The sequence below is a fragment of the Nicotiana sylvestris genome, chromosome 11 (genome assembly GCF_000393655.2).
Source record: "Nicotiana sylvestris chromosome 11, ASM39365v2, whole genome shotgun sequence".
Lineage (NCBI taxonomy): Eukaryota > Viridiplantae > Streptophyta > Magnoliopsida > Solanales > Solanaceae > Nicotiana > Nicotiana sylvestris.
In genome coordinates, this window is record NC_091067.1 from 19,120,502 (window position 1) to 19,137,442 (window position 16,941).

Sequence of the window (16,941 nt, forward strand, 5' to 3'; positions counted from 1 at the left end):
GGATCCTGCCTCGTGTACCATTCGAGTGCGGACCCGCTTAAACTTTGACCGAAATAAGCTATCAGAAGCTCATCCTTTCCACCTGCTCCTCTCATCTTACTAAGAAACCTCGCAGATTTGCCATGGGATCACCATGCCCCTCGTATAGATCAAATTTGGGCATCTTAAAACCTGCCGACAATTGCACATCAGGGAAAGGGCACAGATCTTTGTAGGCCACACTAACTTGGCTGCCTAATCCATGCATACTCCGGAAAGATTGCTCCAGGCTTTTCATTTTACGAAGCACTTCATCCTGCTTCGGATTCTTAGTCGGCCTTTCAGTTTCTACTGGGAGTTGGAGGTGAGGGGTGTAAGTGTATGGTTCGGGTGCTTTAAAGGTTGGTTCAGGAGGATAATACTGGTTATCATGAGCCTGAAACAACGGCTCGCTGGAGGATCTTTGCAGTGTGGCTGGTGGAGGTGCCCCGAAGACGGGGACAATTGGCGGAGGAGGGTTTTGTTTGGGTGGTGGAGCTTGGGGATTATAGGAAGTTTCCATTTGGTAGTATTGGGCAATGGGGAAGCTTGTTGAAGGGCCGGGGGAAGGGTATTCCGGCGTGTGTCCCAGTGGGAGAGTAAGAGTGACGAGTGGTTCGGGCCCCTTTTGCACCTTAACCATGGCTAGCTGCATTTCATGCATTTCCAATCTCATTTTCTCTATATTGGTCATCGCCTCCTTCAGCATCTGATGTGCCGTCCTTTCCGACTCAACACTATTTTCTGAGCCAGTCATGCTTTAACAACTAACTGTTTGGAATTGGACAAACAACAAACTTGTTAGCATTAGAGTTTTAATAGATATTGCAATTGCACGTTGGGGGATGCAATGTTCTTAGGCAGTTAACCATTTCTAACATGTTTTTGCTCCTACCGCATGCATCCTCCCGGCTTGTTTTATTTGTGCCTTTTTCAAGTGTTTCGGAAACCCTCCATTCCCTTTTTTTTCTTTTTTATTTATTCACTTTCTCTTAGCAGTGGTCGAACCTTATGTAGATTGCCTACGTATCATGTCCCTGCATGAATCAGACCTTGCGTAGTTCGGACAAATAAAAAGTAAACGACAATAAAATATTTATTTGGAATTTTCCATTTTCATAATAACGACAAAACTGACCAACTTAACGATGCAATACAGACTCGAAAATCAAACGACCCATATACTCTAATCAACAGAAATACAAACCCAAAAACAAAATGACATATTCCTTCCCCTATATGCCAACTTTGACCCAAAAATCCGAACGGTATTCACTTGACCACTGACTCTTTTCTTGTTTTTTCAAAATTAAAATAAATGAGCCGGTATTGCAAACACGGCCTTCCTGCGCCTCGGGGGCGAAGATTTTAAGGCTGTGAGGGTCAAAAAATCAAAATACGACCAAAGGTGGCTGTTTATGCAAAGTCAGCCTTCCGGCGCCCAGTTTGGGAACATTTGGCTATTTTTGACAAAAATGGCACCACCTGGTTTATTTATGACAGAAATTAAAATTTTGATATTTTTTAGTTATTTGCAAAGGGGAGATTGGACCCGATGAGGGTTGCTTTCGTATCCCACGCCTTGTGAGAATCAACCCATGCGTAGTTCGGGCGATCATGAATAAAGTAAATAAACTAACTTTTTTTTTATTTTTTGAAGGAAAGACTTATAAAGAAGAAAGGGTGCATTTTTGCAAAGAAGGATTTCTAAAGAAAAAAGATTTAATTTTTTTTTGAATTCGAAAGAAAAACTTCTAAAGAAGAAGGAAAATATTTTTCGAATTTTACTTTCAATGAAAGAAATGCTTCTAAAAATATTTTTGAATTTTGAATTTTCTTTTCAATTTTGAAAGAAGAATGAAAATATTTTCGGACTTTTTGGAAGAAATTAAAAGAAAATATTTTTATTTTTTTTAAAAAAAACAATTAAAAAGACTTTCTAAAGAAATCAATAATGGAAAATATTTTGGATTTTTTTTTTGAAAATTAGGGTTCTAAAAAAAACTTTTCTAGAAAGGAAATAAAGAAAAAAATACTTTTTGGATTTATATATATATATATATATATATATATATATATATATATATATATATATATATATATATTGCAACAAATAATAAAACCACGTTCAACGCACGACTCTTTTTATTTTCATTTTTGGCATTTTCATAAACAAATAAATAAAAAAAATACCATTTTAAAAACAAGACTCTTTTTCATTTTCATTTTTCATGGCAAGACAAACTATTTTTCTTTTCTTTTCTTTTTTTTTTTATTTTGAAAACAAGACAAAGTGAAGATTTGTTTTCTTTTTCGTTTCACCAAAATGACCAACCTATTCTTCCAAACTTAAAATAAAAGACTCTTTTTTTTTGAGTGAAATAAAATAAAACATTTTTCTTTTCTTCATTTTTTCCAAGATTTTCGGCAGAATTTCGACAGTATTTGGGTATTGTTTTTTTTCTCTTTCTAAAATAGGCAATTAATTCTCTACACTGTTACTTTGCTCTTTTTTTTCCACAATTTTCCAATATTCCTGATTTTTTGAAGCCGGTCAGCATGCAAGTCTGAAGCAAATAAATGCATAAAGCATACAGGATGCAGCAGGATGGTTTTTTCATTTCAGGTTGCTAGTCCTAGACGGACCCAACCCCTGTTGAGTCCCCTAAGTCAAATGCAACATATGCAAATAATCGTTCCTACTAGGGATCCGGCATGAAGTCATGTTATTCTATGTTCAAAACCTGAGTCAGTGTTCTAGACTGTGTACCCGAGCGGACAACTAGAATCGAGGAGGGGGCAACTTTCCGGTAACCAAAGGGCCATCCGGCTTAGTAACTTGTCCGGCCTCTTTCTTATTTCAAGGTATGACACTAACAGAATAGGGAGTCTCAACCAGTAAGCACATCCCCGGAGGTGAAGAGAGAAGGGTGTCGGCACAGTTTATATACAATTCAGATAATATCAAAGCGGTAACATTTAGCACATTCAGCATAAAACATGTAGGAAAATCAGATACAATCAAATACAACAATTTATCTAAGCTCGAATTCTGAACCCTGAACCAAAGATTCTGGGTTTATCCCCAGAGAGTCGCCAGAGCTGTCACGCCTCCTTTTTCCGGCACCCGCAAGGGTACAAGGGAGTTTTTCCAATTAAAGGACAATCGAAACGGGATTTGTTTATTTAATTCAGAGTCGCCACTTGGGAGATTTATGGTGTCCCAAGTCACCGATTTAATCCCGAATCGAGGAAAAGAATGACTCTGTTAATAGTCCGCGAAACAGAAATCCGGATAAGGAATTCTGTTAACCTGGGAGAAGGTGTTAGGCATTCCCAAGTTCCGTGGTTCCAGCACGGTCGCTCCACTGTCATATTTGGCTTAAATATCTGGTTTTATACGATTATGAACTTATGTGCAAATTTTAACTTTTAACCGCCTTTATTATTATTAATTTTTTTTTAAGAATGTGAACATCGTTTAAAACCTGTCTTTGGATTGCGTCACATGAAATGCACCCGCAATTTGGAACACATTTTATTCAATGTTTTGGGATTTGGATTTGGGTCGCATGAAATGCACACCCGAGTTTAAGAAGGTAAGATTATTAAAACGCGTGCCTAAAACGACTAGCGCGTGGTTATTTTGGAAAAAGCCGTGAATTTCGCTAAGAGGCCGATTCCGAGTTCTAAGTAATTAATACATACATTTGTGAGGGCCCCGCAATCTATACGTTTTACTAGGCGAGGCTCATCTAATTTATTTTTAAATGGACAATTCTAAAATGACTATATTTTTTCTATTAAAATTAGTCTCTAAAAATAAAGAAAGAAAATCCTAATTAATTAGGAGCTTTCAGAAAAATTAAGAAAACGTAACATACTAACTGTTATATTAAGACAAATATTAATGGAAAGAATTTTACTAAAAAAAAGGAAAATTCGAAATTATAAATAAAATAAGAGATTCGACAACTAATATTCAAAAGAAATCAAATATAGCTAGATTGAAGCTCGCATTGTTATAAAAAAAACTATTGGAGTTAATTATTCACAACCATTTGAAACTAGATTTAGCCATAATTGCTAAAGCTCGTTAGAAAGATTATTAAACTTAGACATTATCTAGTCTTGTTTGAACTTAAATTACGCCTTAAATAAATTTAACTACCCGTTCACGATTAACCTACTGTTGACAATATTAAAACCTTCATAGCTTGTGAATTAACCCATTTTGCCAAGCCGATTCACTAAAGACCAACTTATGTTATTTTCCTCTTATTCCAATTATTAAACAATTTGACGGTAAGGAGCATGCTTAAACATATACTACCTAATAACCGAACTAAAATAGAGTACTATTTAGTACATCACTATAAGATGCCTAGTTATGCAAAGCGATAGAAATTTATAAAATAATAATACCTGAAATAGCCTAAATACAATCAGTAAAAGAAATAAGGAAAAAGCTAAATTAAAACTTCAAAGTTCCATTCTTCATATGTATTCATGCTTTCACATTTTCAGCTTGCAATAGCTAGTATTACAGTCGTGTACCTGGTATTGAATACAAGAGAAGAGGAAGATGAGAATCAGCAACAGTAGTAACAATACAGCACATCAAACAACCAGCAGTCAGAAAACCCAGCAGTAGACTTGAAAACCAAACAGAAATTCCAGCAACCACTCAATAAAGCAATAACAAAGGACCAACAGTTAACTCAAGAAGCCAATTGAAAATCCCGGAAGCAAACAGGAGGCAAAGATCACACTCAGGAATACACGGAAATAGTATTCGGATATTTTAGGAATCCTCTTCCTCAAGATTAAAAGTCTGTTCTTATCTCCTCTTTAGTTCTGAAATTTTTATCTCCCCAAAATTCTTCCTCCCCTAAGTGTCAAATGAGTCCTCTTTTATATCCAAAGCAACACTCCTCCCTTCTTCTTTTTACCTAATTCCTTTTTACTTTTTAAACTATTATTACTACCCCTTTTACCTCTTTTACTTTTTAACCCAATATTCTTTTACTATGTGCATTAACTTTTATTATTACCTACACTATTTCTAATTTTTACTTTAGTAAAGTAGTCAACATGGGCCCCCCATGTTCCCTCTTTTTGAATGGTCAAAAGAAGACATCATTATTAACCTTTTTCTTTTTGCTTTTATCATTATGTCTTGTTCCCTACCATAATTAAATAATATGCAATTGGTTAATTTCCGTTTTACCCCTAAAACTACTATTACTGCCCTGATTCAAAATTTGTTCAAACTTCAAAATTATTTAAGAACTTAAAATTAAATTACCAGCTATAACCAATCCTTAATCCAGTTCAATAACAAATTCAAACTTAAACGATGAACAATAAAGTAACAATCAGAATTATTTTGACTGAACGATATTTTTAACAACACATATATTTTCAGATTCAATAATATTAACAAATTGAACATAACAAACAAGTAGATTTGAATTTCTAAATTCAATAATCATTTGAACTTTAAACTAAATCCAACAACATTACAACCCAGATGAATATTCAAATTAAATCAAGAATTAAAACATAAACTCACATTAAATCACCGGATTAAGAACGAACTTCAAACAAAAGATGAACACGAATTAAATTTAAACTAATCAACAAAGATGGATGATTCAAGTGATTAAACTAACATATTTCTATATTACAACCAAATTCTTTTAAACGAATAAAAACAAACTGAAGAAGAAATAATTAATTGAATTTCAACTTGAATCTAACAACATTAACAATTTCTAAAAAATACATAAAAACACATAAAACAAACTGAAGAACTAATTAATTAAATTTCAATTTGAATCTAATAACATTAAAATTAAAATAACAATTTCTTTTAATAAATAAAAACACATGAACAAACTGAAAAACTAATTAATTAAATTTCAATTTGAATCTAATAACATTAAAATTAAACTAACAATTTCTTTTAAAAAATAAATAAAAACACATGAAACAAACTGAAACCAATTAACAAAACGATAAACACGAACAAAACAAGAATCAAACATTTACCGATTTTAGATCCGAGAACATCAAAACAAAACTACGGACAGAAATGAAACTTAAACCCACTAACCGGATCGGAACGACGATGAACTCGAATGAAAACAAAACTCGAACCAAGACTGCCAACAATCTAACGGATCTTGACTTCAACGACAAACCCACCTTCCTTTTAACCTTGACGAACTCAAAACGACAAACGACGACCTCGACGGATTGAAACTGAAGATCGACGAGCAGCAGTTGTTTGTGGTTGAGCAGTGGCAGCCATGGATGCTGAATGAAGGTGGACGAAGCAGCAACATCGAGCAACAGCAACACAGACGAAGCCATGGTAGCAACAACGCGATGGAGCAGCAGCGGGCAGCAGCGACGTGAACTGGTATCATGGTCGTCGAGCAGCAGCCGCCATGGTGAGCTGCCTGAAGCTGCGACTGGAACTGCGACTGGAGAGGAAAAAGCAGCAGTGATGGTGGACGCAGTAGTTGTTGTTGCTGCGTCGCCAAGCTGGAGGTCGTTTGGGACGTGAACGCTTAGATTTTGCTGGAGGTCGACGAGGCAGCTGGGGAGGTGAAGGAGGGCAGTCATGGGGGTTTCGTTTGAAGCTAGAGCTTGGAGGAGTAGAAGAAGAAGAAGACGCAGCAAGGGCAGCCATGGGAGGAAAGTTTTGAAGCTAGAGCTTGGAGGAGTAGAAGAAGAAGAAGAAAAGGGGCGGGGGGCGGGTAGTTTAGGTTTTGTTTAAGTTAGGGTTTTCTAAATAAAATAAAAAACTAAATAATAAAAAAAAATGGGAAGATAGGTATGGGTCGTTGGGCTATGGGGCAGACCGGGTTGACCCGGTTTGAAATGGACCGGGTCGTAGGGGAAGGTTGGGTATAAGTGTTTTGGGCCTCGGTTCAAAATTGAAGAAGAGCCCAATTCCGATTTTCTTTATATTTTTGCTTTCTTTTCTTCTTTTATTTTTCTTAAACTGAAACTAAATTCTAAAATCCTTAAATTATCTTATAGAACTAAATTAATTTATAAAAGCGCAAATTAACTCCCAATAACAATTAACACACAATTAAGTAATAATTAAGCATAAAATTGTACAATTGGACATTAAATGCTAAAAATGCAAAAATACATATTTTTGTGATTTTTTCATTTTGTAAAACAAACTTAACTACTCCTAACTGTAGAATTAAATATTAAATACAAATGCGACATATTTTATATTTTTATCATTTTAACAAATAAACATGCACAGACAAATACAAATAATTATCCAAAAATGTCACAAAAATTCTCAAAAATTGAACATAAAGGAAAATCGTTTTATTTTGAATTTTTTGGGAGTAATTCTTTCATAGGGCAAAAATCACGTGCTTACAATTACCAGGAGGAAAGGTAGGACCTCGGAGTAATAAAAATCAGTATGGGCTGGTGAATAAGATAAAATCGAACATGAATTAGGGACCGGAGGATTTGATAATGGTCGACATCGTAAAAATTTCAAAGATCGTGCTCCAACAATAATAGAATAGACAACAGACAATTAGCCTTTAAAGGCCATTTAGGAAGTCGCTTACCTAAAGCAAGCACTCTGAGCAGAGTTAATCTTAAGGGACTAAGTGTGCCAGTTACAGTAGGTGTCACCTTCGTGCGTAAGAAATTTAGTTATCCCTGGTACAGAAGGTTACCATAAGGCGATTAAGGTTCATTGATAATGTGAAAAGACGCCAAAGATGAAGAGGTAAAACAACTATAGGTAGATCGTCGTAGTACTAAATCTTAGTACTCCCCTAAAGGGGGAATATGGTGTGATATGGTATTAAGTTAGAGTTAAGCGGTTCAGTTAACGATGGAATAGTAAAGGAAGAATGTGGTAAAAAGGAGAAAGGGATGATGTTGCATTTATTCAGTTCCTGCAGATATGTTGCGACTTCAGAACATTATACAAGCACGATACCGGGGAGAGGCAGTAAAAGTTTCTGGCCATGATGTTATTGATAAATAAATGTGAATGGACACTTGATACATCAAGAGCTAGTGGCGAGAGATAAGTTAAGACAAAGGATATATCCCAAGAGGGATTATGCAGAATATATATATATTTATCTCTCGCCACTATATATATATATATATATTCTGCATAATCCCTCTTGGGATATATCCTTTGTCTTAACTTATCTCTCGCCACTAGCTCTTGATGTATCAAGTGTCCATTCACATTTATTTATCAATAACATCATGGCCAGAAACTTTTACTGCCTCTCCCCGGTGTCGTGCTTGTATAATGTTCTGGAGTCGCAAATATATATATATGAGAATGGACCAACGAGTAATTAGTAGTTGATTCAGGAAGAGCCCAGTTATGGTTAGACAAGAGGTCACAGATAAATCAATAGATCATGCAAGATAAATGTAGTGAACCGCATCATAGTGAATTCAGTCTCGCAGATACGAGATCGCAATCATTTGAAAAAAATTTCAGATAGGAGTTGAGGCAGTTAAAGGTACCGTTTTTAAGGTTTATGAAAATAAGAGAGAGTGCCACTAAGGAGACAATAAAAATTTGAGCTTAGAAGTAGCCCTACGAGCACAAAGTTATGTAACTAAGTATTATTATAGGCGAGTAAGAACAACGAAAATTTCCTTCGGGTGTATGATATATCAAGTTCACAACTTTACAAGAGCCAGAAGGTCTCCCTAAGTACTACAATGAAAGACTATCTGAGGAAATAAGAAAGAAGGTTTCCACCTAAGCATAGTGAGCTAAAGAGTAAATGATCTTGTAACAACAGTCTCACTACAATATTGTATACACTCCAAAAGAATGTGGCACCTATCATGGCTAATGAATGGAAAAAAAAGCCATCAAAGGTGATGTTTGAGATCATATGAGGTACAAGAAATTATAGTATTCGTGGGCAAAAAGACAAGCTAAGTATTCATGCAACAAGTGATAGAACGACCGACAAAAGTAATTGCTTACATTTAAGGACAACTGAGAAGGCACAAAAGGAAATTTATGGTGCTAGCAAGTTAAAGGAAGGTTGCAAATAGTATAAATAGATCGGTGTAGGTCCTAAGGCAAAGTATTGTAGAGCAACAAGGTTTTAGGCAGATAGGTGTAATAATATGAAAAGGTGATTGAGAAGGTGACGAGAATATTTTAGAGGTAGCTCCACTTGCGGCCACCCCTGTTCCATTTGAAGTGGAAGTGGCCACACCTTTCACGGTGACAATATCAACCACACCTCCTTTCAACTCAAAAGCAATACCCTGGGATTATGTTGTCGAGGCTAGGTGAAAAGGAAAGGCAAACATGGAGGAATCCGATGTTGCGCAAGGAATAACTAGGGCCGAAAGAATCTATACACCGGAACACTTGGGAGGAACAAGTAAGGATTCCACTACAAAGCAACCTATCATTGAAACAGGGCTAGATGACCTTTGGAGAAAAATAAAAGCAAGAGAATACTCCGTCATCGATCATTTTAACAAAACCCCAGCTCAGATATCCATACTGTCACTATTGCAAAATTCAGAAGCGCACAAGAATGGTTTGATGAAGGTGTTGAGTGAAGCCTATGTGCCCAACAATATCACATGCGGAAAGATGGCTAATATGGTAGGACAGGTTCTGGAAAGTCATAAAATAATCTTCCACGAAGATGAGCTACCGCCTGAAGGGTTGAATCACAACCGAGAATTGCATATCACCGTTTTGAAGACAAATTCATTGCCAGGGTCTTGATTGATGGAGGTTCAAGCCTCAATATTTGTACATTGGATACTCTGAAAAGACTAGGCAAAGGTTTCCATCAAATACGAGCAGGGAGCATGAACGTGAAAGCCTTAAATGGGTCTCAAAGGGCCAAGATTGGGGAAATTAATCTGTCTGCAGATGGGGCCAACTTGGTTCGACGTCGGATTTCAGGTGCTCGATATATCAGCCTCATACAATCTTCTGTTAGGCCAACCATGGATACATGCCGCTGGAGCTATGGCTTCCACACTACATCAAGCTGTGAAATTCGAATGGAACCATCAGGAGGTGATCATTCACGGAGATGGGGGTAACCCCATTTATACCAGTCAAACCATCCCGATTATTGGAAACAGAAGAAGGCTAGGAGGGGAAACCTATCATCACATCGAACGTGTCAATGCCATTGATAAAGACAAATGGTGGAGTAGCAAAATAGAAAGAATACTGGCATGGTCTGGGTATGAACCCGACAAAGGGCTTGGGAATAATCTCTAGGGTATTACTAAACCGATACAGCTGAAGCGTCATGGTACTACCTTCGGGCTCGGATACCAGTATACATGGCAAGAATATAATGATTGGTTGCCTCCATGGAGTGGACCTTATTACCCTCTCAAGCAACCAATGCCACATTTGGATCAGGCTTTTTACTAAGCTGATATAATATGAGGAACTGCAGAAGAAGAAGCATTAGCTGGGCTAAGGAATCTATTCCTAGAGGATGAGGATATGGATTGCAGTGCAATAATTGAGGAGGATGAGGAAGAATGCATCACTATTCAGATTGTGAAGAAGGGAGCTATCCTCAGGAACTGGACCGCCACACCATCTCAAGCCCCCGAGTCCCTGGGTAGCTTGACAGATTTTATTCCTATAGCCATTCTAGGCATTTAAGATTTTCAGTAATTTTGTTTTTTTTTTAAAAAAGACTCACTTGTTTCAAAATAAATGCTCGATTCATTGAGCCGTACTCGTTTGAATGTTTTAAGTATTAATCAAATGCATTGCTTTTTATTATTATTATCTTTTATATTTTTCTTTCTACAGCGTTATTATTACTTTTCCTGATGAGCCGGTGACTGTGACATGTAATGAGACAGCGCAACATGAGAATAGTGATTCGGATGAAGAAGATGAGATACCTAAGGAAGTTGTAAAGGAAGGTGAAAACTTTGAGAATAAGCCTAAGTCCAACCTGGACGAAACCGAAGTAGTAAATTTGGGAAATGCTGAGTCCGTCAAGGAGACTTGCATCAACATTCACTTATCACCGAAAGAAAAAGAAGAATACATCCGTTTTCTAAAGGAATATGAGGACATTTTTGCATGGTCATATGATGACATGACCGGTTTGAGCATGTCCATAGTGGCTCACAAGTTGCCTACTAATCCCATGTGTTTGCCAGTAAAGCAGAAACTCAGAAAGTTCAAACCAAACATGCGCTTGAAGATCAAGGAGGAAGTTACTAAGCAGATCAAAGCCAAAGTTCTCAGGGTTGTTGAGAACCCAACCTGGTTAGCCAACATTGTTCTAGTTCCGAAGAAAAATGGGAAAGTCAAAGTATGTGTTGACTATCGGGATTTAAACAGAGCAAGTCCCAAGGACGACTTTCCACTGCCAAACATACATATCCTGGTTGACAATTGCGCCAAACATGAACTCCATTCCTTTGTAGATTGCTTTGAGGGTTATCACCAGATCTGGATGGATGAAGAAGATGTAGAGAAAACAACTTTTATTACACCATGGGGGTGTACTACTACAAGATGATGCCATTTAGTCTAAAGAATGCTGGGGCCACCTACATGAAAGCCATGTGTGAAACTTTCAAAATCAAGCACAAGAATTCCACAGCCTATATACCTCAGATGATGGAGCTGTAGAAGCTGCCAACAAAAACATCAAGAAGATACTAAGGAAGATGGTAGAAAACCATAAACAATGGCACGAGAAGCTACCTTTTGCTCTGCTGGGATGTCGCACTATAATTCGCACATCAACCGGGGAAACTTCTTACATGTTGGTTTATGGTACCGAAGCTGTCATCCCAGTCGAGCTAGAGATCCCTTCTTTAAGAACAATACAAGAAGCTGAACTCAACGATGCAGAATGGATAAGGAGTCGGTATGAATAATTGGCCCTTATAGATGGGGAATGAATGAATGCAGTATATCACAGTCAGCTTTATCGGGACATAATGTCTAGAGATTTTTACAAAAGGGTCAAACCAAGGCAATTTGCACCAGGATAGCTGGTGCTGAAGAAGATCTTCGCACATCAAGATGAAGCCAAAGGGAAATTCTCTCCCAACTGGCAAGGTCCTTACATGGTCCACAGGGTGCTAACAGGAGGAGCACTTATACTTGTAGAAATGGACGGAGAAATCTGGCCAAAACCAATCAATTCAGACATAGTCAAGAAATACTATGCTTAGACTATTTACATTTCCTCATCTGATGTAATTTAACTACGCTTGACCTGATTCTCATTTAAGAGGGGATACGTAGGCAGCCTTATGGGTTTGTTCATATCATAGTAAAATTTCCATTTCCCCCAAGATCAGAAACTGGGGCAGAATTTTGAGAAGGATTCTCAAAATTCCAAAGAAAGTTCAGCAGAGCTTGTTACCCGCAAACGGTCGAATGATCATCGACCAAACATTGAGAAAGAGGTTCATGAAGATATAGTTTTAGCATGTTCCCAGAATTCAGAACGAGTTTCCCGATACATTGGCCACTTTGTCATCCATGATACATCATTCAGACAAGAGTCTCATTGATCCTATCCCAGTGAAAATTCATAATCAGCCGGTGTATTGTGTCTATGTTGAAGAAGAAACAGATGGGAAGCCTTGGTTTCACGATATCAAAGAATATTTGGCAAAAGGAGAATATCCGGAGCATGCAAACCATACTCAGAAATGCACACTTTGGAGATTGTCCAATCACTTCTTCCACAGCGGAGGAAACTTGTACAGAATAACTCCTACTTTGGGATTGCTAAGATGTGTCGACGCAAAAGAGGCTTCTAAGCTACTTGAGGAGATACATGCTGGAACCTGTGGCCCGCATATGAATGGTTTTGTCTTGACCAAGAAGATACTTAGGGTCGGTTACTTTTGGATGACTATGGAGACAGATTGCATCCAGTATGTCCGAAAATGCTACCAATGTCAAGTGCATGCCGATATGATAAAAGTGCCGCCAAATAAGCTCAATGCAACAAGCTCACCTTGGACATTCGCCACCTGGGGAATGGATGCCATCGGTCCGATCGAGCCTACTGCTTCTAATGGGTACAGATTTATTCTAGTAGCCATTGAGTACTTCACAAAATGGGTGGAGGCTGCATCCTACAAAGGTGTAACCAAGAAAGTCATCGTAGACTTTGTCAAGGATCGTATTGTTTGCCGATTCGGAGTTTCCGAGTCCATTGTCAGTGATAATGCCGCCAATCTCAATAGTAACCTGATGAAAGCCATGTGTGAAACTTTCAAAATCAAGCACATGAACTCTAGAGCGTACAAACCTCAGATAAATGGAGCTATAGAAGCTGCCAATAAGAACATCAAGAAGATACTAAGGAAAATGGTAGAAAACCACAAAAAATGGCATGAGAAGTTACCCTTTGCCTTATTGGGGTACCGCACTACAGTCCGCACATAAACTGGGGCAACTCCTTACTTACTGGTTTATGGTACCGAAGTTGTCATCCCAGCCGAGGTAGATATTCCTTCTTTAAGGATAATATAGGAAGCTGAACTCAGCGATGTAGAATGGACAAGGAGACACTATGAGAAATTGGCCCTTATAGATGGAAAAAGAATGAACGCAGTATGTCACAGTCAGCTTTATCAGAACAGAATGTCCAGAGCTTTCAACAAAAGGGTCAAACCAAGACAGTTTGCACCAAGACAGTTGGTGCTGAAGAAATCTTCCCACATCAAGCTGAAGCCAAAGGGAAATTCTCTCCTAACTGGCAAGGTCCCTACATGGTTCATAGGGTAATTAGAGGAGGAGCGCTCATACTTTTAGAAATGGATGGAGAAATCTGGCCAAAACCAATCAATTCAAACGCAGTCAAGAGATACTCTGTTTAGACTACTTATATTTCTTCATCTGATGTAATTGAACTACGCTTGACCTGATTCCTGTTTAAGAAGGGATACATAGGCAGCACTCTGGGTTCGGTCATATCATAGTAAAATTTCTATTTTTCCCCCAGAACCAGAAACTGGGGCAGAATTTTGAGGAGGGCCCTCAAAATTCCGGAGCAAGTCCAGGCGACGCCATTACATGCCAGAAAGTCAGAAATTGTTAAGAAACTGGGGCAGAATTTTGAGAAGGGTTCTCAAAATTCTGAAGAAGGTTCAACTAGTTTAATCACTCCCAAATGGCCGAGAAATCATCTGCCAAACTGGGGTAGAATTTTGAGAAGGTCCCTCAAAATTCTAACACGAGAAAGCTGCAATGTCTCTAAAATGTGTTACAATCACCAGTTCATCTAAAATTACTTGATATTTCACCATGTTTCTAAAATAACTCTATTTTTCATCAATAATTGCATATTTTTGAAAACTCTATTGCCATAACAGCCAAGTGTTACCCAAGGAAACTCAAACAAGGCATCTAGAACGGAGGAGCAAGGCCAGCAGACGAAGGCACGAACCAACCTCCCCATACAAAACTTACAATTTTTCTTTGAGCGCATACCGTAGTAGAATCACTATCAATCAGGCCACCAAACACCGAATATAGCTCCAATTAAGAAATATTCTACTCTTATTTACTACTTGTTCTTTGTATGGGACTAAGCCCTGTCCTGGACCTTGCATGAGGCTAAGCCCTGCCTCCATATTTACATAAGGCTAAGCTCTGCCTTCCCTTTGCGTGGGACTAAGCCCTGTCCCGCATCCTACATGAGACTAAACTCTGTCTCCATATTTGCATGAGGCTAAGCCCTGCCTCCATATTTGCATAAGGTTAAGCTTTGCCTTCCATTTGCATGGGACTAAGCCCTGTCTCGAACCTTGTATGAGGCTAAGCCCTGCCTCCATATTTGCATAAGGCTAAGCTCTGCCTTCCATTTGCATGGGACTAAGCCCTGTCCCGAACCTTGTATGAGGCTAAGCCCTACCTCCATATTTGAATAAGGCTAAGCTCTGCCTTCCGTCTGCATGGGACTAAGCCCTGTCCCGAACCTTGCATGAGGCTAAGCTCTGCCTCCATATTTTCATAAGGCTAAGATCTGCCTTCCATCTGCATGGGATTAATCCCTGTCCCGCATCCTACATGAGACTAAGCTTTGTCTCCATATTTGCATGAGGCTAAGCCCTGCCTCCATACTTGCATGAGGCTAAGCTCTGCCTCCATTTTGCATAAGGCTAAGCACTGCCTTCTAATGGGACTAAGCATTGTCCCTCCTTGCATAAATGTCGCTATATTCCAGCACTATCTATTTTCTCCTCTTTCGGGATAAGCTCTGCCCTCAGCCTCACAAGACTAAGCCTTGTCTTGTTAATTTTAGCATCATATTATTACATCTCATGGGCTGAAATATCGCCAACTTGTCCAAAGGCGTCATTGTCTGAAGGCATCATCCTCATTGCCAGAAGACACCATGCCATGGCCTAAGGATCTCTCAAATCTGCATATCATTATTCAAAGGCGTCATGGTTCAGAGTCACCATTTTCATGGCCTGAGAACATCATTTCATGGCCTGCGAATCTCCTATGTAAAAATTTATGGCCTTCATCTACACCGTCTAAAGGCAATCTTTCATGGTCCAAAGGGAATTTGCATCACGTTTAAATTTTTCGCAGTAATCTATGTACTTGCATGCATCGTGTTTTGAGTTTGCAGGTGATCTCGAAGGTAACCATTTTTCAAACAGGAGCAACCTTCTCTCCGGTTTTGGCTCATACCATTTTCACTTCGCTATTCATAACCGATTCTCATCAGTTACCCATCCTACCTCGTGATATCCAGCTATCTGCCCTATAATACATCTGATACACTCTAGACCCATAATCATAACTCCATCCGACATTACCCTTCATAAAAGAACCTTTGCCGAAATTAGCTACCATTCCTATAACAACTCCACCGGCTTCATTCACCGATGGATCTGCAACTACACATGGCATGATTCTTGTAAAACCAGGGATATGTAGGCAGCTCAAAGACCATAGTTCAGCCTCTATTTTTCTAAAAACATCCCATTCGGTCAAAATTGGCCATCATTTCTTTACCCGAAAACTCTTTTATCCTTTCCGGGCAAAGAGGGGCAGCTGTTGATACCCAATTTTTTCCTATAATATTTTTAAAGTGTATATATACCTTCAAAACTATGCATTAGCATCAATTAATATTGTTTAATAATTTATTCTAGTATTTTATTTATATAAATAATTACAAAATTGCATCACAAATGGCTCTATTTCATTTCATTGATTTAAATTTGCTATTTATAGCCATATTAAGTTCTAATTATTTCATAAATGGCCAGATTTACACCTTTTGGTTACAATTGCAATAATTTTGCGATTATAGCCCATGCATATATCATTGCATTAATTTACCAGAAATTGGTACATTATATTTTTAAAATATTGAATAATTATTTTAAAACACTTTTATGCATGAAAATTATTTTTTCTTATTGTTAATTATTTTATAAAATAATTTTTATTCAATTACTTAAGTATTTAATAAATAGCCCTCTTATTTTCAGATCTAACCCTTTTAAAACTAGCCCAAATAACCCCTCTAAATTAGCCCAATTCCCTTAGGCCCAAACCCAAACCTGCCCGACCCAATACCCCATCTAATCTTGACCGTTGATCGTTTTGATCAATGGTCCACAACCCTCCTTCCATACACAACAACAACAACAACAACAACAACGACCTAGTATAATCCCACAAGTGGGGTCTGGGGAGGGTATTATGTACGCAGACCTTACCCCTACCCCGAAGGGTAGAGAGGCTGTCAACCCTCCTTCCATAATTAACCTAAAACGACCCCCCAAACCTCTCATTTTTCTCACCTCACACGCCGTCACCTCTTCGCTCTTCTCTCAAAGTCTCTCGACCTAACCCTAATTCTAAGCATCGTCACC